Below are 27,678 nucleotides of genomic sequence, written 5' to 3' on the forward strand. Positions count from 1 at the left end.
AAGGGGAAGTCGGAGTGACTGGCCAGATGGAGAGGGGGAGTTTCTAGTGGGTGAGGAAACAGGCAGAGGAGTTTCTTGCTTACTAGTGAGGTTTCATAAAGCATTGATTCTACCCTGGATTGGAGAGACGGCTGGGAGGAGAGCATTGCATGCATATAGGCCTGGCATTGAGTGTATCCCTGATACCCAGAGGGATTGTGAGAGGCGAGGGGAGCCCATTTATTGCCCACAGGCTTGATCACACTACTGCAGCACACAATCGGTGACTGTGATTCCGTGTGGGGGACAGTCTTCTGCTCTTGCTGGAGGATTTCCTGTACCATTGCTGTGGAAGCGCTTACTGGAAATATATTGTAACTGTATTACCTAGATTATCCTCCCCTTATTATCTATCCAAAGCATCAGCATCCTGTACCTATCACTGACCACATCACTGAGGATGGAGGAGGACCAGAGTCACATGACCACATCACTGAGGATGGAGGAGGACCAGAGTCACATGACCACATCACTGAGGATGGAGGAGGACCAGAGTCCCATGACCACATCACTGAGGATGGAGGAGGACCAGAGTCACATGATCACATCACTGAGGATGGAGGAGGACCAGAGTCATGTGATCACATCACTGAGGATGGAGGAGGACCAGAGTCACATGACCACATCACTGAGGATGGAGGAGGACCAGAGTCACATGACCACATCACTGAGGATGGAGGAGGACCAGAGTCCCATGACCACATCACTGAGGATGGAGGAGGACCAGAGTCACATGACCGAGAGGATATTCAACCTCACCCTGGAGATCATCAGTCTGCTGACTGGAGAGGTGAGGAGGGTTCTGGGAGGTCACATGATGTAACATATATCTTAATAAAACATACACCTGACTGGAGAGGTGAGAGGTATTCTGGAAGATCATGTGACATCAATGTTGGTATCTCTATACAGAGTTTTTCTCCAGTAAAGTCTGGTGATCATGTGACCATCACTGTTCCCCCACCTCACTCCCTGATATCTGAGGGACACAAGCAGAAGATTCCGGAAGTCACCAGGAAGATGATTGAGCTGCTGACAGGAGAGGTGAGCGGTGCTGGGAATTATGGGACATTATCCAGTAACAGCAAGGGGTGTGTCTGGTTGGTGACTGTTTCATTTTTGTGTCAGATTCCTATAAGGTATCAGGATTTCAACATCTATTTCTCTATGGAGGAGTGGCAGTATATAGAAGAGCACCAGGACCTCTACAAGGACGCCATGATGGAGAGTCAGCCGCTCCTCACATCACCGGGTAAGAGGAGACTTTCATTTATAACAAAGCAGAGAGCAGTACTTGGGGTCCTCCTAGATCCCCCATCATCTGATACACATAGAGACAATGTATTCAGTCAGTGTGTGTGTTTCCTGTAGATGTACCCAGTAACAGGAACCCACCAGAGAGATGCACAGGTCCTCTTTATTCCCAGGATTGGCCACCTAGATCCCCCATCATCTGATAAACACATAGAGACAATGTATTCAGTCAGTGTGTGTTTCCTACAGATGTATCCAGTAACAGAAACCACCAGAGAGATGTTCAGGTCCTCTTTATTCCCAGGATTGTCCACCTAGATCCCCCATCATCTGATAATCACAGAGACAATGTATTCAGTCAGTGTGTGTGTTTCCTACAGATGTATCCAGTAACAGAAACCCACCAGAGAGATGTACAGGTCCTCTTTATTCCCAGCATTGTCCATCTAGATCGCCCATCATCTGATAATCACATAGAGACAATGTATTCAGTCAGTGTGTGTGTTTCCTTACAGATGTATCCAGTAACAGAAACCCACCAGAGAGATGTACAGGTCCTCTTTATTCCCAGGATTGTCCACCTAGATCCCCCATCATCTGATAATCACATAGAGACAATGTATTCAGTCAGTGTGTGTGTTTCCTACAGATGTATCCAGTAACAGAGACCCACCAGAGAGATGTACAGGTCCTCTTTATTCCTGGGATTGTCCACCTAGATCCTCCATCATCTGATAAACACATAGAGACAATGTACTCAGTCAGTGTGTGTGTTTCCTACAGATGTATCCAGTAACAGAGACCCACCAGAGAGAAGAGATGTACAGGTCCTCTTTATTCCTGGGATTGTCCACCTAGATCCCCCATCATCTGATAATCACATAGAGACAATGTATTCAGTCAGTGTGTGTGTTTCCTACAGATGTATCCAGTAACAGAGACCCACCAGAGAGATGTACAGGTCCTCTTTATTCCCAGGATTGTCCACCTAGATCCCCCATCATCTGATAATCACATAGAGACAATGTATTCAGTCAGTGTGTGTGTTTCCTACAGATGTATCCAGTAACAGAAACCCACCAGAGAGATGTACAGGTCCTCTTTATTCCCAGGATTGGCCACAGGAAGACCCCACCATCCCCCAGCATGATGAGGTAGGTGGTACTGATCAGTAGAGACCCCAGACTGTGTGACACTGTTCCCTTCTGTGTACGCTGTCATCTGTGTTCACAAGATAGAAGAAAGAACACAAAGATTGGCAATTAGGTGCATGCAAGGTATATTTTATTTAGCAGATTAACTCATAACAGCACTAAAGTGCAACGTGCAAAACTAACTCATTTAGTGACACCCATATATAAAAAAGCTTCACACATACATGTAAAAATAGCGGGGGAGTGATGGGGGGAGGGGAATGCTGTACCCCTTATACAAGTCAGAGGCTGCAGCTCTCTGGATGGAGATGTAAGGTGAGAGACCTCTGGAGACAGCTGTGTCAGCTGGTAACACTTCAGTTATAGATGATATCAGGTAACTGGTGTGGAAAAGCTGTCTCCTTCTGGGTCAGTGAGTGGGAGCCGTTCATATGTCCCTTACATTCCCCATCACGTGTCAGCAGCTGTGGACTTCATCCATATGAGAAGCAACACTGGTAGACAAGAGAAGACACAGAACATTTATTTTGTGTTTTTCCCTTGGTGTGCCAGAGCTGCAGACAGCAATAGGAAGGGATGGGGTTAGCCCTAGACCACCAGGGAAGCTGTAATGGGAAGGGGGGTAGCCCTAGACCACCAGGGAAGCTGTAATGGGGAGGGGGGTAGCCTAGACCACCAGGGAAGCTGTAATGGGGAGGGGGTAGCCCTAGACCACCAGGGAAGCTGTAATAGGGAGGGGGTAGCCCTAGACCACCAGGGAAGCTGTAATGGGGAGGGGGGTAGTCCTAGACCACCAGGGAAGCTGTAATGGGCAGGGGGGTAGTCCTAGACCACCAGGGAAGCTGTAATGGGGAGGGGGTAAACCTAGACCACCAGGGAAGCTGTAATGGGGAGGGAGGGGGTAGCCCTAGACCACCAGGGAAGCTGTAATGGGGAGGGGGTAGCCCTAGACCACCAGGGAAGCTGTAATAGGGAGGGGGTAGCCCTAGACCACCAGGAAAGCTGTAATAGGGAGAGGGGTAGCCCTAGACCACCAGGGAAGCTGTAATGGGGAGGGGGTAGCCCTAGACCACCAGGGAAGCTGTAATAGGGAGGGGGTAGCCCTAGACCACCAGGAAATCTGTAATAGGGAGGGGGTAGCCCTAGACCACCAGGGAAGCTGTAATGGGGAGGGGGGTAGCCCTAGACCACCAGGGAAGCTGTAATGGGGAGGGGGGTAGCCCTAGACCACCAGGGAAGCTGTAATGGGGAGGGGGTAGCCCCTAGACCACCAGGAAAGCTGTAATGGGGAGGGGGGTAGTCCTAGACCACCAGGGAAGCTGTAATGGGGAGGGGGTAGCCCTAGACCCACCAGGGAAGCTGTAATGGGGAGGGGGTAGCCCTAGACCACCAGGGAAGCTGTAATGGGGAGGGAGGGGGTAGCCCTAGACCACCAGGGAAGCTGTAATGGGGAGGAGGGTAGCCCTAGACCACCAGGGAAGCTGTAATGGGGAGGAAGGTAGCCCTAGACCACCAGGGAAGCTGAAATGGGGAGGGGGGAGCCCTAGACCACAAGGGAAGCTGTAATGAGGAGGGGGTAGCCCCTAGACCACCAGGGAAGCTGTAATGGGGAGGGGGGTAGCCCTAGACCACCAGGGAAGCTGTAATGAGGAGGGGTTAGCCCTAGACCACCAGGGAAGCTGTAATGGGGGGGTAGCCCTAGACCACCAGGGAAGCTGTAATGGGGAGGGGGGAAGCCCTAGACCACCAGGGAAGCTGAAATGGGGAGGGGGGTAGCCCTAGACCACCAGGGGAGCTGTAATGGGGAGGGGGTAGCCCTAGACCACCAGGGGAGCTGTAATGGGGACGGGGGTAGCCCTAGACCACCAGGGAAGCTGTAATGGAGAGGGGTTAGCCCTAGACCACCAGGGGAGCTGTAATGGGGACGGGGGTAGCCCTAGACCACCAGGGAAGCTGTAATGGGGAGGGGGGTAGCCCTAGACCACCAGGGAAGCTGAAATGGGGAGGGGGTAGCCCTAGGCCACCAGGGGAGCTGTAATGGGGGAGGGGGTAGCCCTAGACCACCAGGGGAGCTGTAATGGGGACGGGGTAGCCCTAGACCACCAGGAAGCTGTAATGGAGAGGGGTTAGCCCTAGACCACCAGGGAAGCTGTAATGGGGAGGGGGGTAGCTCTAGACCACAGGAGCCCTAGTGGTCAGACCGCAAATTGCCTTCCAATCGGTTTCAGCACACAGACCATGCAAGCTTTGGTCGCGATCTTTGCGCAGAACCAGACAGAAATTTGGGCAGCAGCCCGACCAGAAGGGAGCCTGTGAGGTATGGTAATTACAACTTTACCCACTATTTCAGGGTATCTGCCACCACCACTGGTATGGGCCAGTGGACCCTACTGACTGGTTCTGCAAATAAAAACAGTTAAACACACTCTATTCTGTCTAGATATCAACAATAGTAGCATCTCTTCAGAGGTCTGAGCTCAGTTCCTGTGTATGCTGAATAATAGGGTAGCGGAACAGTGAATGACTTTGGTAAAGTCTTTATTCACGGCAATATAAATAATTAATATATACAGAAAATGATTAAAATCAACAATTATTGAGACATGAGATAACACAGTATGAAAATAAAGGGGAGAAAAAACGGATACTTAGAGTTTATGGAGAGGTGTCCTTTTGTGGGAAAACTTGTAAAGTTCTTGATTTCAATCAAAGTTCAGAGTTCAGACCAGGTGGTTGCCAGCATATCCTCAAGCTGGCACAGATGTAATCAAGATGGAGTTTCAGGGTGGAGGACAATCCCCAGGACAAGGGGAGGACTCATCTCATATTCTAAGGGGGTGTGTGGCTCCCGCCCTCACTCCCTCCTACTGGATCAGGGGCATAAGAATGGCAGAGGAGGCAAACTCAGTGAGTTTGCCTCCTCTGCCATTCTTATGCCCCTGATCCAGTAGGAGGGAGTGAGGGCGGGAGCCACACACCCCCTTAGAATATGAGATGAGTCCTCCCCTTGTCCTGGGGACCAGAAATCATATCTAACCATATATGGGCTCTATCTCACAGAACCGTACAGGTCAGGGCATTTTATTACTAACATTTTCAGGTCTGTCTCGATTTACCCAGCAGCCTGAGTTTGGGGCAGCAAGCTACGTGTCAGCTCCCCTGCTGGGAGGAGAGCCAGAATGTCTGATTTTTCCCCAACTATATTGTTTCTGTCATGGGGAAGCTGTAATGGGGAGGGGGGTAGCCCTAGACCACCAGGGAAGCTGTAATGGGGAGGAGGGTAGCCCTAGACCCCAAGGGAAGCTGTAATGGCGAGGGTGTAGCCCTAGACCACCAGGGAAGCTGTAATAGGGATGGGGTAGCCCTAGACCACCAGGGAAGCTGTAATGGGGAGGGGGGTAGCCCTAGACCACCAGGGAAGGGGTAATGGGGAGGGGGTAGCCCTAGACCACCAGGGAAGCTGTAATGGGGAGGGGGGTAGCCCTAGACCACCAGGGAAGGTGTAATGGGGAGGGGGGTAGCCCTAGACCACCAGGAAAGCTGTAATGAGGAGGGGGTAGCCCTAGGCCACCAGGGAAGCTGTAATGGGGAGGGAGGTAGCCCTAGGCCACCAGGGAAGCTGTAATGTGGAGGGGGGTAGCCCTAGACCACCAGGGAAGCTGTAATGGGGAGGGTGGGGTAGCCCTAGACCACCAGGGAAGGGGTAATGGGGAGGGGGTAGCCCTAGACCACCAGGGAAGCTGTAACGGGGAGGGGGGTAGCCCTAGACCACCAGGGAAGGTGTAATGGGGAGGGGGGTAGCCCTAGACCACCAGGAAAGCTGTAATGAGGAGGGGGTAGCCCTAGGCCACCAGGGAAGCTGTAATGGGGAGGGAGGTAGCCCTAGGCCACCAGGGAAGCTGTAATGTGGAGGGGGGTAGCCCTAGACCACCAGGGAAGCTGTAATGGGGAGGGTGGGGTAGCCCTAGACCACCAGGGAAGCTGTAATGGGGAGGGGGTAGCACTAGACCACCAGGGAAGCTGTAATGGGGAGGGGGGTAGCCCTAGACCACCAGGAAAGCTGTAATGGGGAGGGGGTAGCCCTAGGCCACCAGGGAAGCTGTAATGGGGAGGGAGGTAGCCCTAGGCCACCAGGGAAGCTGTAATGTGGAGGGGGGAGGTAGCCCTAGACCACCAGGGAAGCTGTAATGGGGAGGGTGGGGTAGCCCTAGACCACCAGGGAAGCTGTAATGGGGAGGGGGTAGCCCTAGGCCACCAGGGAAGCTGTAATGGGGAGGGAGGTAGCCCTAGACCACCAGGGAAGCTGTAATGGGGAGGGAGGGGGTAGCCCTAGACCACCAGGGAAGCTGTAATGGGGAGGGGTGTAGCCCTAGACCACCAGGGAAGCTGTAATGGGGAGGGAGGGGGTAGCCCTAGGCCACCAGGGAAGCGCACGCCACATGCAACATTAGGGTGTGGCTAAAGGTGTGACAGGGACGGAGCTAAGTTTCCTTTTAGGGAGGGCGCACACCACATGCAACATTAGGGTGTGGCTAAAGGTGTGATGGGGCGGAGCTTAGTTTCCATTTTTGCTGGTTCCTAAAGTTGGGAGGTATGTAAATGATTTTTTTCCTAAAACTGATGTAAAATATTGATTATGCATGACAGAAAATGACTGTGGGTTGGGGGTGGGGCAGGAGGCCATAGCGTTGCACTACATTGAACAGTGTAATGCTGAAGTCTGATTTTCAATAAATTTCATGCTGGAAGATTCCAGCATGAAATTTATTGAAAATCAGACTTCAGCATTACACTGTTCAATGTAGTGCAACGCTATGGCCTCCTGCCCCACCCCCAACCCACAGTCATTTTCTGTCATGCATAATCAATATTTTACATCAGTTTTAGGAAAAAAATCATTTCACCCCCTATTGCTACGCCCCTGACATCAGTTATGTCTGAGATGTTTTTCCCTGTCTTATTGTAAAGGTAGCCATACACTGATCCATTATGAGGCAATCTGCCTATTCAATCGATCCCTCTCTGATAACAATCAGATTCTGATGTGTTCCTTCCACACATGCCACATTGATGCTTAATAGATATTAAGCATCAATGTGGCATGTGTGGAAGGAACACATCAGAATCTGATTGTTATCAGAGAGGGATCGATTGAATAGGCAGATTGCCTCATAATGGATCAGTGTATGGCTACCTTTACAATAAGACAGGGAAAAACATCTCAGACATAACTGATGTCAGGGGCGTAGCAATAGGGGGTGCAGAGGTAGCGACCGCATCGGGGCCCTGAAGGGTCCACCCTTCATCACAGTATTAGCTCTCTGTTGGTCCTGTGCTGGTAATAATCACTTTTATAGATGCTTTGAATAGTAGTAATCCTTAAAACACTGTTCCCCATCTCTTTCTTGCAACTCTGACTCTGTGGTTGTCTTTGGCAGGTTTTGGTGCGCCAAATCAATTGTTATGTATAGAGTGCTTGGGGGGGGGGGGGCCATGTAAAACTTGCACCGGGGCCCACAGCTCCTTAGCTACGCCACTGACTGATGTTTAACCCTTTGCCTGCCAAGCACATGCCTAGTACAGTATGGCAGGCAAAGGCTCCTATTGCCAACAACGTACCTAGTGGGTTTGGGCATTTCTTCATCTGGGAAGAAGTGGGGAGGGGGGCCGACATCATTGTGAAAGGAAGTGGACCCTTGTAAGACCACCCAAGGACTGGTCAGGGGTTCAGCCTCGACCTCTGCTGCACCAGGAGTCTGCTCATAGCAAATAACACACAGGATGGGGCAAACGAACAGACTGTTTATCTGGTCATGGAACAGCCCTCATTATACTTACTATGATGTACAATGTAATTACTTACACATGTGTAAATACATAAATGGCATAGACTTCAGTATACAGATATTGCAGAGACTTATACATAAAATAACAGCATGATTTGTAAGATGCAATATGACTTGTACAGAGGAAAAGGAGTGATAGAAGTAAAGGAAACGGTATGCAGGCGCGCTGCTGTGGTTAAGCTATTTCCTGTGCTGGCAGCGTGCCCAGAATATTTGGCGAGCCGTTTATCAGAAAAGCAGAACTAGGACAGTGCAGTGATCTGCAAACTTGTCTCTCCAGCTGTGAAGGAACTACAAGCCCCACAATGCATTGCAGGAGTCTGACAGCCACAGTCATGATTCATAAAGGCAAATGCATTGTGGGACTTGTAGTTCCTTAACAGCTGGAGAGACAAGTTTGCAGATCACTGAACTAGGACAACGTAAGCCTTGCAGTTTCCTGCCTCACAGAACTCCTGCAGTAAACAACAAAGAGAAAAACTAAGCTGATATGAAAACCTGAAACTGGAGCAATAGACACGCTTTCAATATATATGTATATCTGTAATTTAAAATAGGAGAAACAAAATGGCTGCTGTGTACAAGATGGATGACAGACATAAGGCCGATATCCTTTCCATTCCTCCCTCCCTCTCCATGCTCCCCCCTCCTGTGCCCCCTGCCAAGCAATCAAATACAACTAGAACTACATGGCTGGCATTTTGGTTTCAAAGTGTCACACATGTGATGTCATATCTGACACATGCTCAGCCTATACCAGGCATGGGCAAACTCGGCCCTCCAGCTGTTATGGAACTACAAGTCCCATTATGCATTTGCCTTTATGATTCATGACTGTGGCTGTCAGACTCCTGCAATGTTTGTGGGACTTGTAGTTCCTTAACAGCTGGAGGGCCAAGTTTGCCCATGCCTGGTCTATACCAACCAAACATACATACAGTAGAGCCTTGGTTTGTGAGCATAATTTGTTCGGGCAGAGCATTTTCTAGACTAAAATGCACCCAGGGCGAGGGTGTAAAGATTGTGCCTCCCGTGGAGCCAGGTATACGTGCCCGCAGTATAGGTTAGCCAGGTCTAGTTACACTCAGTATAGGTAGCCAGCTATAGGTCCCCCCAGTATAGGTAGCCAGGTATTGGTGCCCCAGTTTAATTGCCCCCAGTATAGGTTAGCCAGGTAGGTGCCTCCAGTATAGGTTAGATTGGTAGGTGCCCCCAGTACAGGTTAGCTAGGTGGGTGCCTCCAATATCGGTAGCCAGAATAGTTGCACCCAACATAGGTTAGATAGGTAGGTGCCCCCAGTATAGGTTAGTTAGGAAGGTGCCTCCAATATAGATAGTCAGTATAGTTGCCACCAGGATAGGCAAGCTAGGTAGGTGCCTGCAGTATAGGTTAGATAGGTAGGTGCCCCCAGTATAGGTAAGATAGGTAGGTGCCTCCAGTATAAGTTGGATAGGTAGCTGCCCCCAGTTTAGGCTAGATAGGTAGGTGCCCCCAGTACAGGTTAGATAGGTAAGTGACCCTAGTATAGGTTAGATAAGTAGGTGCCCGCAACATAGGTTAGATAGGTAGGTGCCCCCAGTATAAGTTGGATAGGTAGGTGCCCCCAGTATAGGTTAGATAGGTAGGTGCCCACAACATAGGTTAGATAGGTAGGTGCCCCTACTGTAGGCTAGATAGGTAGGAGCCCTCAGTACAGGTTAGATAGGTAATTGCCCCCAGTACAGGTTAGATAGGTAGGTGCCCCCAGTAGAGGCTAGATAGGTAGGTGCCCCCAGTACAGGTTAGATAGGTAGGAGCCCCCAGTGTAGGTTAGATAGGTAGGTGCCCCCAGTATAGGTTAGATAGGTAGGTGCCCCCAGTATAAGTTGGAGAGGTAGGTGACCCAGTACAGGTTAGATAGGTAGGTGCAGTAGAGGCTAGATAGGTAGGTTCCCTCAGTGCATGTTAGATAGGTAGGTGCCACAGTACAGGTTAGATAGGTAGGTGCCCCCAGTAGAGGCTAGATAGGTAGGTGCCCCCAGTACAGGTTAGATAGGTAAGTGACCCTAGTATAGGTTAGATAAGTAGGTGCCCGCAACATAGGTTAGATAGGTAGGTGCCCCCAGTATAAGTTGGATAGGTAGGTGCCCCCAGTATAGGTTAGATAGGTAGGTGCCCACAACATAGGTTAGATAGGTAGGTGCCCCTACTATAGGCTAGATAGGTAGGAGCCCTCAGTACAGGTTAGATAGGTAATTGCCCCCAGTACAGGTTAGATAGGTAGGTGCCCCCAGTAGAGGCTAGATAGGTAGGTACCCCCAGTATAGGTTAGATAGGTAGGTGCCCCCAGTATAAGTTGGAGAGGTAGGTTCCCCAGTACAGGTTAGATAGGTAGCTGCCCCCAGTAGAGGCTAGATAGGTAGGTTCCCTCAGTGCATGTTAGATAGGTAGGTGCCACAGTACAGGTTAGATAGGTAGGTGCCCCCAGTAGAGGCTAGATAGGTAGGTGCCCTCAGTACATGTTAGATAGGTAGGTGCCCACAACATAGGTTAGATAGGTAGGTGCCCCTACTATAGGCTAGATAGGTAGGAGCCCTCAGTACAGGTTAGATAGGTAATTGCCCCCAGTACAGGTTAGATAGGTAGGTGCCCCCAGTAGAGGCTAGATAGGTAGGTGCCCCCAGTATAGGTTAGATAGGTAGGTGCCCCCAGTATAAGTTGGAGAGGTAGGTTCCCCAGTACAGGTTAGATAGGTAGGTGCCCCCAGTAGAGGCTAGATAGGTAGGTTCCCTCAGTGCATGTTAGATAGGTAGGTGCCACAGTACAGGTTAGATAGGTAGGTGCCCCCAGTAGAGGCTAGATAGGTAGGTGCCCCCAGTACAGGTTAGATAGGTAAGTGACCCTAGTATAGGTTAGATAAGTAGGTGCCCGCAACATAGGTTAGATAGGTAGGTGCCCCCAGTATAAGTTGGATAGGTAGGTGCCCCCAGTATAGGTTAGATAGGTAGGTGCCCACAACATAGGTTAGATAGGTAGGTGCCCTTACTATAGGCTAGATAGGTAGGAGCCCTCAGTACAGGTTAGATAGGTAATTGCCCCCAGTACAGGTTAGATAGGTAGGTGCCCCCAGTAGAGGCTAGATAGGTAGGTGCCCCCAGTATAGGTTAGATAGGTAGGTGCCCCCAGTATAAGTTGGAGAGGTAGGTTCCCCAGTACAGGTTAGATAGGTAGGTGCCCCCAGTAGAGGCTAGATAGGTAGGTTCCCTCAGTGCATGTTAGATAGGTAGGTGCCACTGTACAGGTTAGATAGGTAGGTGCCCCCAGTAGAGGCTAGATAGGTAGGTGCCCTCAGTACATGTTAGATAGGTAGGTGCCCACAACATAGGTTAGATAGGTAGGTGCCCCTACTATAGGCTAGATAGGTAGGAGCCCTCAGTACAGGTTAGATAGGTAATTGCCCCCAGTACAGGTTAGATAGGTAGGTGCCCCCAGTAGAGGCTAGATAGGTAGGTGCCCCCAGTATAGGTTAGATAGGTAGGTGCCCCCAGTATAAGTTGGAGAGGTAGGTTCCCCAGTACAGGTTAGATAGGTAGGTGCCCCCAGTAGAGGCTAGATAGGTAGGTTCCCTCAGTGCATGTTAGATAGGTAGGTGCCACAGTACAGGTTAGATAGGTAGGTGCCCCCAGTAGAGGCTAGATAGGTAGGTGCCCTCAGTACATGTTAGATAGGTAGGTGCCCCCAGTATAGGTTCTTCTCCCTGGGGCTGCCCTCCGTGCTCCCCCCTCTGCTTCAGAGAGAGCCCAACAGGAAGCGATGTATACAGCAACTCACCTCACTGTGTTCCAATCGCCGATCACTTGCCACTGGTCTCCTCCTCTAAATAGGAAGTAGAGTGTGTATACCGCAGCTATGCAGAGGAGGAGACCAGGGGCAAGTGATCAGTGATTGGAACACAGGACGGTGAGTTGCTGTATACAGCGCTTCCTGCTGTGCTCACTCTGCAGCGGAGGAAGGAGCATGGAGGGCGGGCCAGGGAAAGGAAGGGAGGGAGAGGTCGGGCCACCCTCACCCTCCCCATAGCTGCAGCCCCCCCCCCCCCCCCCCCCCAGTGCTCAGGGCGGCCACACAGGTTGCTCGCCCCTAGAAACGGGGCTGTGTTCGAGAAACACGCTTGTTATCCAAAGCACTTATATCAAAGCAAATATCCCCATAAGGATTAATGGAAACTCTGATAATATGTTCCACAATCCAATAACAGTTATAGGAAAATATTTAAAGTGTAACTGTCAGGCATAAAATCAAAAATCAATTCTTTATTTGTATCTGGTAAACAAGTAATAAGGATGCTAATCAGGCAATCCAAAAGTTAAAGTCACTATTACTTTTCTTGTTGAGAAATGATCATTCCCCAGTTTACCTGACTCTTTGTAACGATTGGTGTTAGCAAGCACCGTTATTCTGATTATTGGTGATCTGCAGTATCACCAATAATACAGATGCTATACCTGATTATATGGTGATCTGCAGAATCGCCAATAATACAAGCACAGCGTGACACGATACAATCGTACGCAAGAGGGTGCAGGGTACAATAGAGTATCTCTATAGGGCACAGAGATACAACCTCCAGCAAGCTGGAACAGCAGACAACAATAATAATATACAGTGTAAATTCAAGTCTGTGGAAATATCCACCACACCGTAATTCCTCAGAGGTGTGGTTACCTCTAAATGGGAACCCCGTGTGTGAGATCCTCCAAAGGACGGAGTGGAGGAGTCTTGGCCTCTAGCAGCAAGTGTTTGCTAGTGGCGGTCGTCTCAAGAGGCAAGCCTCTGATAGAACCCTACAGTGGGAGACGTTCCACTGAAGGGAGAAAGGTCAAACAAAATGAGGTTCGGCAACAGATCAGGCGGCAGCAGTACAGAAACGTGAGACAAGAGAATAGTCGGAAACCAAGCCAATAGTCGATAACGGTACGGGCTGGCGAAGTACAGAATCAGGAAGCAGAAGAGTAGTCAAGACAGGCACAGAATCATACACAATAAATCAAGACAGTATAATATGCGTATATATTGGCGATAAACCAATATATAACGCAATATCAAAACAAGGCTGACTAGGTGTGACAAGAGCCGTGGTTCCTGCCGGATTATCACACGGGAACTGACTAGGTCTGAGTGCTGACACAGGGTATCGCAAACACAGACGAAGTGTGACTGAAAAGCACTTCCCTATATACTGCCTGGGAGAGAAGTCTCCACCCCAGGCAGCAACCAATCAGAGCAGGCTAAAATCTCCAGGTCTATAAACAGGGGACTAGGATAAAGGGATTGTGGGAACGTAAGTGGTAGTAATATGCATCACCTTTCCAAGTGAGGATAAGTGTCCTGAACCATATTTGTATTACAAAAATTCTTTTGAACAAAGGGCTCCTAAGGACACAGCGGTGTATGCAAAAGTAGAAAACTTTATTGGCTATACATGAAAGCGAGACCAATTAAACAGTACACAACGGAGCTATAAAAGCAACAGTGCTGTTGTCATTAAAAACTATAGCTGTCAATCAAACCACACTGACGCACCTTCCCATGCACACACACCAAAGCACTGGGGTACCCCATGAGCAGCAAAGAGGCAGTCCACCTATAGAAAGCTTAAGCGAGTAGCAAATGACATTAGCAAAGGGGAAGCAGCACAAAAAGCAGATGTCAGGAACGGCTTGTCCAGTATCATCCAAACAGACGTAGTAAAGTCTCATTCAAGAGAACCGGTATGCCTATTGCCTTGCATTCACTCAACAAGTGATTATACTCACGACCTCCTGAGTGTCCGTCATAAGCAATACACTTTCAAGCTTCACCTGGCTATGTTATACCAGCCGCTCAGGCGGGCTGCGGGTACTGTAATCCAATGGGGGCCCCCCGCTTATGGGATGTGTTCCGACGTGAGACCGAATGCCGCTGCAGACCCAGCTCGTTCCGCTGGAGAACCGGTACAACACGTGTGCGCCTTGTCATCTAGCGCATGTCGTCAGCCTCCGCTGTGCACAGTTCACCGTATGCCCAGAGATCCACCAGCACAGCCATCTCGTGCTAGGCCTTCTCCCCAGGGGGTCAGATGCTTCAGGCATGAGACGCCAGACTCCACGCGCTGCAACGGGATTCCCAGCACGTCACCGCCTCTGGGTCGGAGGTCAGTGGGCTAGATGGCAGCAACCAAAAAATCTCCAGGTCAGCTGACACGCTTTCTAAGAGTATAAAGGCGTGTCTGTCGTGCGCGCCCACCCCCTAGAGGCAAGATGGCAGAGTCCTGGTGAGCAGCATGCTGGTGAGTTTGGAGCAGAGTGCTCGGATGGGTTTGTGCAGCGGATGCGGACGAATTCCCGCATCCCGCGTTGGAAAGTCCGCTTGCCGGATTGGATGCGACCATATTTCCGCAATCCATCCGGCGTTGCAGATTTTTCGTTACACTCTTATTTGGTATGTTGCCGCACAAAGGAAGTTGCAGGGCATGCTGGGTTGTCTTTTTTTGCTTCTGTACATTAGTTTAGTCTGAGGGGAAATAAAGAAGCAAAAAGAGACAACCCAGCATGCCCTGCAACTTCCTTTGTGCGGCAGCGTACCAAATAAGAGTTGGTAAACTGGGGAATGATCATTTATCAGCAAGAAATGTAATAGTGATTTTAACTTTTGGATTGCCTGATTAGCATCCTTATTACTTGTTTACCAGATAAAAATAAAGAATTGATTTTTGATTTTATGCCCGACAGTTACGCTTTAATACAAAGCACTGTACTGTTTAAAGTACAAATGCAAAGAAGACTTTCACTCTGGGCCTGCAGCCATTACACGCTGATTCTGGATACAGAAACACTGACTCCAATGTAAGGCTATGGGGAGGTGTCCTCTAAACGTATGGAAGGCATGTTGCAGATTTCTGCATTGTGCATCCGTTTCACATACAATGATATTCTACAGCCACATCCAGAAACACTGACTCCAATGTAAGCCTATGGGAAGGTGTCCACTAAACACATGGAAGGCGTGTTGCAGATTTCTGCATTGTGCATCCGTTTCACATACAATGATATTCTACAGCCACATCCAGAAACACTGACTCCAATGTAAGCCTATGGGCCAGTGTCCACTAAACACATGGAAGGCGTGTTACAGATTTCTGCATTGTGCACCCGTTTCCCATACAATGATATCCTATAGCCACATCCAGAAACACTGACTCCAATGTAAGCCTATGGGCCAGTGTCCACTAAACACATGGAAGGCGTGTTACAGATTTCTGCATTGTGCACCCGTTTCCCATACAATGATATCCTATAGCCACATCCAGAAACACTGACTCCAATGTAAGCCTATGGGCCAGTGTCCACTAAACACATGGAAGGCGTGTTGCAGATTTCTGCATCATGCATTGTTTCCCATACAATGATATTCTATAGCCACATCCAGAAACACTGACTCCAATGTAAGCCTATGGGCCAGTGTCCACTAAACACATGGAAGGCGTGTTGCAGGTTTCTGCATCATGCATTGTTTCCCATACAATGATATCCTATAGCCACATCCAGGAATCTGGATCCAGAGAAACTGATGCAGAACCAGCAGAAATAGGTCCTATAACAGAGTCATTACTATCTGGTGGCTTAACAAGTAACTTATCCAATGACAGCTGCTTTTGCCTCATGGAGGATTTCATGGAAATGTGACATTGAATAGTCCCTACACCCACATTGAGTACAATTAAAGCTAATGTCAACTGAGGGAAAAATACCCAGATAGCTAATGAGGGGGAAGTCTCTGAGTCTTATAGGGCTTACTTGTTCCTTTCCTGGTCCCCTCATTCCAGCAATGTCACCACAGTTTGTATCCTTGAAGCTTGAGAAGATTTCGGTAGCCCGACTGCTCCCAAAGATGGGTCTGTACTGCACATGTGTGAGCACGAGAGAGAGAGGGTGTGATCGGGCATGCGCAGTATGGAGCCGCCCATTTCTGCCCGCACTCGGGTTCCCGATGACTTCTGAAGCCTCCTGCAGTGTTGGAGAGCAGTAGCTGACTGATCAGTCGGATCCTGCTAACAAGGGTGATGCCGCTGGAATGAGGGGACCGTGTGAGGAATGGGGAGGCTCTATAGGACCCAGAGCCTTGGTGGTGATTCTTGGATTCTGCTTCACCTCTCTCGCTATCACTTTTGGATACTGACCACATCCTCTGAAATTTTCCATAGTGTGGAACATCTTGTATTTTTTTAATAATACTTTGCACTGTAGCCACTGGAACTTGAAAACATTTAGAAATGGCCTTCTAGTCCTTTCCTGACTTGTGAGCAGCCACAATGTGCAGCCGCAGGTCCTCACTGAGCTCCTTTGTCTTAGCTATGACTGTCCACAAACCAACTGCAGAGAGCTGTTGTTTTTCACCTGTAGAGTTGATTAAAACAGCTGTTCCCAATTAATCAGGGTAATTAGGATGCTATAGAACAGCTTGGACTATTTGGAATGGTATAGAACTTTGGATTTTCCCACAGACGGTGACAGTTTGTGAAGGATATGAATAATTTTATATGTCCACAGTGCACATTTCTCTGTTTTTTTCTGCCCTGCGGAATAAGTTCAGGTCCACTTTAAAATAGTATTGTATATTATATCGGTATGAGGTTGATGATGATATTTAATGCCATAATTATTTTTCAGCCCAGACTAATGCATCCATTCTGCTTGCGGCTAACTCTTGAATCAGGAATTTAAAATCCCTGTGTGCCTGGCAGAGTCTCAGCTGTGTGAGCATTTAGTAAACAAAGGGTCTTATCTGTTTGTAATATGTCACCTGACAACCTCTGACCCTGTTTGGATGTTCTGTTTTGAATAAGGCATCATAATGACATGTTTTTATGTTTCCTAAACATCCATGTATCCCCTTTGATGCTGCATGTATACAGCTGTCATGTAAGCCTACAGAATTCAGTCTGATGAAGGCTCAGAAGCCGAACGCTAACTCTTATATATTTTTAAGTTAGCCAATAAATGGTATCATCCTGATTTAAAATGTATTACCTCTATGCTGATGACCCCCAAATTTATTTTTCTGCCCTCAACCTCTCTACGTTATTGTCAAATGTCCCCAACTGTCTATCTGCTGTATCTACATTCATGTCATCCCATTAACATGAAAAAGAAACAGAGATTGTGATATTTCCACTTTCGCTCTCTGTTCCACCTCCCATAGTCACCAGCAATGCAGAAAACACACAATAACCTCAAGTCCTGAAGCTCGCTGTCCAGGGGTAACTGTGGACTCTGAGCTCTCATTTACACCACATATCAACACATTAACTACCTCCTGCTACTTCCATCTCAAAACCATTCGCAGAATCCGTCCCTTCCTCTCACAAGAGGCAACCAAAATGCTTGTCCATGCTGTAATCCTGCCTAGATTAATGTAACGCCTTGTAAGAGGAAGGATTTACATTCATTTATAGCTAGCTGTCACTGTGTGCTCCAGTCCTCTGCTCCCATTAGTCTGTGTCTCTCCTCATATCCTCATCCATCTGCCCAGTGATGTAGCTGAGGAGCTAGGGGCCCCAGTGCAAGTTTTACATGGGGCCCCAAGCATCTATTGATATGAAGCCCAAAAACCTATCAAGGATGCCTGCAGTGTCAGAGAGGTGTAATCAGAGTAAGGAAGCAGTTAGTTAAGGACTAACCCTTCTCAATGCACTGTCAGCATAGCATCAGTAAAAAGCTAATAAGATGAAAGAAGGAGGGCCCCTCTGGTCCAGGGGCCCCAGTTTGCAACCCCTATTGCTACACAACTGCATCTACCACTACCAGCACTGCTGTAACATCACAGGAATGGTAACAGTGGGAGGGGTTGCCTCAGTCTCCGCCTCTCCTCATATCCTCATCCATCTACCACTACCAGCACTGCTGTAACATCACAGGAATGGTAACAGTGGGAGGGGTTGCCTCAGTCTCCGCCTCTCCTCATATCCTCATCCATCTTCCACTACCAGCACTGCTGTAACATCACAGGAATGGTAACATTGGGAGGGGGATGTGAGGAGAGAAGGCCAGCTGGAGAGGAGGCAGAGGGAGGACAGGACTGCAGCATGCTGTGAGTATAGTGCACAGGTAGCTATAAACCAGCTTATTATGCTTTCCTGCAATAATCTACAAGTGACAGCAATGGGGAGTTCTGGGGGGAGGGGGGTCCTGTATTGGTAGTTTCACCACTGACAGCTGTATAACCTTGATTGTCCTTCCCTTATTATCTATCCAAAGACAGCAGCTTTCTGTACAGATCACATGACCACATCACTGAGGATGGAGGAGGACCAGAGTCACATGACCACATCACTGAGGATGGAGGAGGACCAGAGTCACATGACCGAGAGGATATTCAACCTCACCCTGGAGATCATCTGTCTGCTGACTGGAGAGGTGAGGAGGATTCTGGGAGGTCACATGACGTCACACTTATCTCTTGCAATATAACACACAGGTGACTGGAGAGGTGAGGAGGATTCTGGGAGGTCACATGACGTCACACTTATCTCTTGCAATATAACACACAGGTGAATGGAGAGGTGAGGAGGATTCTGGGAGGTCACCTGACATCACTCTTATCTCTATTAATAAAATACACAGGTTGTCAGAATTCTAGCGGTTTTATTTATGCAGGAAAAGATGTCATATGTGTGTTTTAAGTTTTAATGTTCTATGCAAAATTTCATTGTAAATTGAAAAGTTAGAGTACTTTATATTGCTCTGGGACATAGCATATTCCAGGCTGTAAAGCTTAGAAGATTTTAACTTGCAAGCTGGAAGATTGTTGATGTACTGGTTACAAGAAGCCAAAACATTCTTTGTTAATGTCAAGGTTAGACTGCACAGTATGTGTAAGACAGAATGCTGGTTTAAAATTAACATTACTGCAATAATTATTACACACAGATATTATTAATCTAAATATTAATGATCAATACAGTCCTTCTAAAGAAAGAAATAGTTATTGTAAAACCCTAAATAAAAGAATGTATTACTTTGAATTACATGTAAACTGCATTCTGCCAGCGATATAGACAGTGAAACTTTTATAAGGTTATTTTAATTTGCAAGCTAGAAGATGTTTACATGTTCCTTGGTTTGAAGGCCATTGAAGCCAGCAAGAGAAGATAAGTTTCCCAGACAGAGAAAGTCAAAATATGAAAGATATAAAATATAAAACAAGGGTTTTTCCCAATTAGTTAAAGATGACAATGATGCACAACATTATTAATACTGTTTGTTATTTGTTATGAAATGATGACCCCTGCCGGTGGAAAAATATTACATTATTTCTTCATCAGAAAGACAAATATATAGACAATGATTTTATATTATTATTAAGATTTAATGTGCAATTATTTCCTATAGGATTAATTGTTTTAAGAAGAATTATATAATAAGCTTTATATTTAAATAAGTATATTAGAAGCCCTGTATGTTTTAATAAGCCTTAAATTGCTGAAGGCTCTCACAGGTCTGGTTACAGTGTCAACCTGACCAATCTCATGTCTGGGGAAGTACCAAGACATTCCAACATAATTAGCAGCGAACACTTTATCAGAAATGCGTCATGAATGACATTGTTTAGTCTCCATGTCTGGGTCAGCCAACAGACAAGATGGCTGTTGACGTCCATTTTTAATTAAGTGCGTCAGAAATGACCCTATATCAAATGTCAAGCACTCCAAATGACGTAAATTCCCACAAGATAAGGTAATTAAGAATTTATAAACAATAATATTGTGACTTAGGTAATCAAAACATGATAAGGCATTGGCGCACGAAAGCTTTAGCCAATCAGAGTCTGGGATCCAGGGAAAGTCCAGATTAGGCAGCCATATTGCCTCCAGCCCCTATAAAAGTAGAAGCTGAAAGCTCATAGTTTGCACAAGCCCAACAATCTCCTGAGAAGACACATGAGGCAGAAGCTACCTTCCCACAAGTGGTTCTAGATGCTGAAGAGATGAAAGAGAAGGGGTAATATGCTTCATATTCTGGTGATTTACTTTATTAATTTTTCAGCATTAAGATGTTAGCAAGAAGTTTTTTAGAAGCTATTTTTTATGCTATTTCTTTAAGAAGATTACTACAAGTTTACACAGCTACTAGATACACAGCTATTAATACAGATGAGACTACTTTTGATCTTATTCTACATAACACAACTGTTATATTCTTTTTTCAATGTACTTAGAAGATTGATAATTGCTTGGCTCTAAAGCCTTGATAAGATGGAATACTGTTATAAGGAAACACTACTTGGAACTGTTCATATTTTGTATATATGCTGTATGAAAAGCAAATACAATTTTTTATATAAAATCATATACTGAGTGCTCTGATTCATTTCAAGGTATACCGTCAATCTATAATTACTGTTATAGAGGGTTCAGACCCCACTATGCCGGATTAATATGATAGCAACGCTCTAAGGGCTGGTCCTTTACTGAGTTAGCAATCATGAAAAAGGCAAAAACCGCTCAGGTTTTTGACAAGGTGACCAGAGTGGTGAGGAGGATTCTGGGTGGTCATGTGATATTATTTCTGATCTCTCTATACAGAGATTTCCTCCAGTGAAGTCTGGTGATCATGTGACCATCTTGGTGCCCCCACCTCACTCCCTGATATTTGGGAAGGACTACAAGCAGAAAATTCTAGAAATCATTAGGAAAATTATTGAGCTGCTGCCAGGAGAGGTGAGTGATGCTGGGAATTATGGTGCATTATCCAGTAACAGTAAGGGGTGTGTCAGGGTGGTGAGTGACTTTATTGTTTTGTGTGTCAGGTTTCCATAAGATGTGAGGATGTCACCGTCTATTTCTCCATGGAGGAAGGGCAGTATATAGGACAACACCAGGACCTCTACAAGGACGCAATGATGGAGAATCAGCCGCCCCTCACATCACCAGGTAAGAGGAGACTTTTATTTCGTGTACAGGAAAGAGCAGTACTTGGAGGTCCACCTAGATCCTCCATCATCTGATAAACACATAGATACAATGTATTCAGTCAGTGTGTGTGTTTCCTACAGATGGATCCAGTAACAGAAACCCACCAGAGAGCTGTACAGGTCCTCTTTATTCCCGGGATTGTCCGCCTAGATCCCCCATCATCTGATAAACACATAGAGACAATGTATTCAGTCAGTGTGTGTGTTTCCTACAAATGGATCTAGTAACAGAAACCCACCAGAGAGATGTACAGGTCCTCTTTATTCACAGGATTGTCCACCTAGATCCTCCATCATCTGATAAACACATAGAGACAAAGTATGCAGTCAGTGTGTGTGTTTCCTACAGATGTATCCAGTAACAGAAACCCACCAGAGAGATGTACAGGTCCTCTTTATTCCCAGGATTGTCCACCTAGATCCCCCATCATCTGATAAACACATAGAGACAATGTATTCAGTCAGTGTGTGTGTTTCCTACAGATGTATCCAGTAACAGAATCCCACCAGAGAGATGTACAGGTCTTCTTTATTCCCAGGATTGTCCACCTAGATCCCCATCATCTGATAAACACATAGAGACAATGTATTCAGTCAGTGTGTGAGTTTCCTACAGATGTATCCAGTAACAGAAACCCACCAGAGATGTACAGGTCCTCTTTATACCTGGGATTGTCCACCTAGATCCCTCATCATCTGATAAACACATAGAGACAATGTATTCAGTCAGTGTGTGTGTTTCCTACAGATGTATCCAGTAACGGAAACCCACCAGAGAGATGTACAGGTCCTCTTTATTCCCAGGATTGTCCACCTAGATACCCCATCATCTGATAAACACATAGAGACAATGTATTCAGTCAGTGTGTGTTTCCTACGGAAGGATCCAGTAACAGCAACCCACCAGAGAGATGTACAGGTCCTCTTTATTCCCAGGATTGTCCACCTAGATCCCCCATAATCTGATAAACACATAGAGACAATGTATTCAGTCAGTGTGTGTGTGTTTTCTACAGATGTATCCAGTAACAGAAACCCACCAGAGAGATGTACAGGTCCTCTTTATTCCCAGGATTGTCCACCTAGATCCCCATCATCTGATAATCACATAGAGACAATGTATTCAGTCAGTGTGTGTGTTTCCTACAGATATATCCAGTAACAGAGACCCACCAGAGAGATGTACAGGTCCTCTTTATTCCCAGGATTGTCCACCTAGATCCCCCATCATCTGATAAACACATAGAGACAATGTATTCAGTCAGTGTGTGAGTTTCCTACAGATGTATCCAGTAACAGAAACCCACCAGAGAGAGGTACAGGTCCTCTTTATTCCCAGGATTGTCCACCTAGATCCTCCATCATCTGATAAACACATAGAGACAATGTATTCAGTCAGTGTGTGTGTTTCCTGCAGATGTATCCAGTAACAGAAACCCACCAGAGAGATGTACAGGTCCTCTTTATTCCCAGGATTGTCCACCTAGATCCCCATCATCTGATAAACACATAGAGACAATGTATTCAGTCAGTGTGTGTGTTTCCTACAGATGGATCCAGTAACAGAAACCAACCAGAGAGATGTACAGGTCCTCTTTATTCCCAGGATTGTCCACCTAAATCCCCCATCATCTGATAATCACACAGAGACAATGTATTCAGTCAGTGTGTGTGTTTCCTGCAGATGTATCCAGTAACAGAGACGCACCAGAGAGATGTACAGGTCCTCTTTATTCCCAGGATTGCCCACCTAGATCCCCCATCATCTGATAAACACACAGAGACAATGTATTCAGTCAGTGTGTGTGTTTCCTGCAGATGTATCCAGTAACAGAAACCCACCAGAGAGATGTACAGGTCCCCTTTATTCCCAGGATTGTCTACCTAGATCCCCCATTATCTGATAATCACATAGAGACAATGTATTCAGTCAGTGTGTGTGTTTCCTACAGATGTATCCAGTAACATAAACCAACCAGAGAGATGTACAGGTCCTCTTTATTCCCAGGATTGCCCACCTAGATCCCCCATCATCTGATAATCACATAGAGACAATGTATTCAGTCAGTGTGTGTGTTTCCTACAGATATATCCAGTAACAGAGACCCACCAGAGAGATGTACAGGTCCTCTTTATTCCCAGGATTGCCCACCTAGATCCCCCATCATCTGATAAACACATAGAGACAATGTATTCAGTCAGTGTGTGTGTCTCCTACAGATGTATCCAGTAACAGAAACCCACCAGAGAGATGTACAGGTCCTCTTTATTCCCCAGGATTGTCCACCTAGATCCCCCATCATCTGATAAACACATAGAGACAATGGAACTTTCTTGCAGAGGAATCCCAGTATAATCAGCCATTATGAGGATCCTCAGTGTGGCTGATTCCCTGTAGACATCTGTTGTACAGAACGTTGCTGGTCAGTCTCACTGTTGTTACTCCTCAGGTGGGAAGCTGGAAATATAAACAAATGATGGTGCAGAATGTTGTAGAATAGGAGGCGCTGTCACTGACCCCCAGGAGTGACTAAGTGACAGGGCAGCTCCGCCCACAATAGTAGTGACCACCGTGCACCAGCTTCAGCCAACTATAGTGCCAATACCAATGTAGTACCACAGCCGGCTACAGCGGGATAACACAATCAGCTCACCAGAATATTGGGCAGAAATAAACATATCTATATAAAGCTGCAGATCCGGCCCTCAGAGTCCTTAGCATTGCATAACTTCATATCCACATTACTCTAAACTCAGCACAATGCCCACATAGTGTAAATCCACCATTATAGCAGAGATACACAGAATTGCACTCGCATGCAGCGCCTGTACAGTAAACAGTCCATGTTCTGGGACCACATCCGGCCAAGTGTCTCAGAACTGTCATTATGAGTCCGTCTCCCAGGCCCAACCAATGTGCATCCCTGGACAAATCAGCAATGCCTGAGGATCATCATGATTGTAGATTTTACTGGGATTTGTCTGCTGGGACTGCGTTACAATATAAGGACAAAGTATTGTTTAGTCTGAATTATTGGGGTTACATTGGTGACTGAGACACTGGAGGGGGCTGATTACCTATATAGTGTAACTTTTATTAAGCCAAAGTTATTGGCCGCCTGTAATGAGCACAACCTTCTGCAGTTCTCTGTCAGGCTGATAACTAGTGATGGTAAGTGACATGCCAATATCTCTGAGATGGTGCAAATTGTATGCTAATTATATGGAAAGTTATGCAGCTGCTGCATTTGGTCAATATCTAATCTGCATCAACTTTGCCTCAACTTGGCATTATAAGCAGCTTATTCTCTACCCGGAATGATAATTGCTCCTCCCCTCTGAATTCTCTAACAGGAAGTGATGATGTTTCTCTATTTGCAGCGCTGAGTCCCGGCATCAGGAACCTCTCAGAGACTCGACTTTCTGTATCCACAGACTGTACAATGGATTATGATGTCACTGGACAAGAGTCTCCTGCAGATATCCTGGTCACCCAAAATATTCCCCCAGACTCCCCTCACCTGTCTAACCCTGAGGGGCCTCATACCCAGCATGGCTCTCCCCCTGCTGGAGGGTCTAATTCCTGTTCCACTTGTGGGAAATGTTTTGTACAGAAATCACATCTTGTCAGACATGAGAGATCGCACACTGGGGAGAAGCCCTATTCGTGTGCTGAGTGTGGGAAATGTTTTGAGAGTAAATCATACCTTGTCCAACATGAGAGAACTCATACGGGTGAGAAACCCTATTCATGTGCTGAGTGTGGGAAATGTTTTGGGCATAAATCAAATCTTGTCACACATGAGAGAACTCACACTGGTCAAAAGCTCTATTCATGTGCTGAGTGTGGGAAATGTTTTGTATGGAAATCAGAGCTTGTCAAACATGAGAGATCACACACTGGTGAGAAGCCCTATTCATGTGCTGAGTGTGGGAAATGTTTGGTACAGAAATCAGAGCTTGTCATACATGACAGATCTCACACTGGGGTGAAGCCTTATGCATGTGCTGAGTGTGGGAAATGTTTTATAAATAACTCACATCTTGTCACACATGAGAGATTGCACACTGGTGAGAAGCCTTATTCATGTGCTGAGTGTGGGAAATGTTTTGGGCAGAAAGCACAGCTTGTCATACATGAGAGAACTCACACTGGTGAGAAGCCCTATTCATGTGCTGAGTGTGGGAAATGTTTTGGGCATAAATCAAATCTTGTCACACATGAGAGATCTCACACTGGTGAGAAGCCCTATTCATGTGCTGAGTGTGGGAAATGTTTTGGGCAGAAAGTACAGCTTGTCAGACATGAGGGATCTCATACTGGGGAGAAGTCCTATTCATGTGCTGAGTGTGGGAAATGTTTTGGACAGAAATCAAATCTTATCACACATGAGAGATCTCACACTGGTGAGAAGCCCTATTCATGTGCTGAGTGTGGGAAATGTTTTGGGCATAAATCAATTCTTGTCACACATGAGAGAACTCACACTGGTGAAAAGCTCTATTCATGTGCTGAGTGTGGGAAATGTTTTGTATGGAAAGCAGAGCTTGTCAAACATGAGAGATCACACACTGGTGAGAAGCCCTATTCATGTGCTGAGTGTGGGAAATGTTTTGGGCAGAAAGTACAGCTTGTCAGACATGAGGGATCTCATACTGGGGAGAAGCCCTATTCATGTGCTGAGTGTGGGAAATGTTTTGGACAGAAATCAAATCTTGTCAAACATGAGAGATCACACACTGGTGAGAAGCCCTATTTATGTGCTGAGTGTGGGAAATGTTATGTGAGTAAATCATATCTTGTCACACATGAGAGATCTCACACTGGTGAGAAGCCCTATTCATGTGCTGAGTGTGGGAAATGTTTTGGGCATAAATCAAATCTCGTCACACATGAGAGAACTCACACTGGTGAAAAGCTCTATTCATGTGCTGAGTGTGGGAAATGTTTTGTATGGAAAGCAGAGCTTGTCAAACATGAGAGATCACACACTGGTGAGAAGCCCTATTCATGTGCTGAGTGTGGGAAATGTTATGTGAGTAAATCATATCTTGTCACACATGAGAGATCTCACACTGGTGAGAAGCCCTATTCATGTGCTGAGTGTGGGAAATGTTTTGGGCATAAATCAAATCTTGTCACACATGAGAGAACTCACACTGGTGAGAAGCCCTATTCATGTGCTGAGTGTGGGAAATGTTTTGGGCAGAAAGTACAGCTTGTCAGACATGAGGGATCTCATACTATGGAGAAGCCCTATTCATGTGCTGAGTGTGGGAAATGTTTTGGACAGAAATCAAATCTCGTCACACATGAGAGAACTCACACTGGTGAAAAGCTCTATTCATGTGCTGAGTGTGGGAAATGTTTTGGGCGTAAATCAGACCTTGTCAAACATGAGAGATCACACACTGGTGAGAAGCCCTATTCATGTGCTGAGTGTGGGAAATGTTTTGGAGAGAAATCAGACCTTGTCAAACATGAGAGATCACACACTGGTGAGAAGCCCTATTCATGTGCTGAGTGTGGGAAATGTTTTGGGAATAAATCAAATCTTGTCACACATGAAAGATCACACACTGGGGAGAAGCCCTATTCATGTGCTGAGTGTGGGAAATGTTTTGGGCAGAAATCACATCTTGTCAGACATGAAAGATCTCACACTGGTGAGAAGCCCTATTCATGTGCTGAGTGTGGGAAATGTTTTGGGCAGAAATCACAGCTTGTCATACATGAGAGAACTCACACTGGTGAGAAGCCCTATTCATGTGCTGAGTGTGGGAAATGTTTTGGGCATAAATCAAATCTTGTCACACATGAGAGAACTCACACTGGTGAAAAGCTCTATTCATGTGCTGAGTGTGGGAAATGTTTTGTATGGAAATCAGAGCTTGTCAAACATGAGAGATCACACACTGGTGAGAAGCCCTATTGATGTGCTGAGTGAGGGAAATGTTTTGGGTGTAAATCACTGCTTGCCAGACATTTGTGTTGAGTGTGAGAGATGCTTCGGCCATAAGAGGATCGTAGGGGGTGGGCAGGTGGATGTCTGTGGATGAGTTCAGAGGGAGTTGCAGTAGACAAGGTGGGAGATGATGAGGGCAGGAATGAGCAAATTTGGCAGTGTCCGGGGTCAGGAAGGGGCAAATTGTGGCTACTGTATGTGACAGGAATATAGGAGGAATGTAAAGTATATTGCATTTTACTCTGGGACAGACGTACTTTATATACATGTGTATTGTATCATTCTTCACGCTATAATTCTCCACATTAGTGGTCCTGAAGGATCTGCTTCTGGATCCTCCTTGTTTCATGATGTATGAGGCAGCTGCCATAGTGCCTATTTGTATGTAATCTGTGCTCTAATATTGGAATAAAGGTGTTTAGAGGCTG

At 46.6% G+C, this 27,678-nt stretch overlaps 1 pseudogene; it reads left to right on the forward strand.

Moving 5' to 3' along the window:
- The first annotated feature begins 322 nt into the window (after positions 1-322).
- On the forward strand, positions 323-27,678 carry LOC137535539 (zinc finger protein 585A-like; annotated as a pseudogene).

The sequence above is a fragment of the Hyperolius riggenbachi genome, chromosome 10, assembly GCF_040937935.1.
Source record: "Hyperolius riggenbachi isolate aHypRig1 chromosome 10, aHypRig1.pri, whole genome shotgun sequence".
Classification (NCBI taxonomy): Eukaryota; Metazoa; Chordata; class Amphibia; order Anura; family Hyperoliidae; genus Hyperolius; species Hyperolius riggenbachi.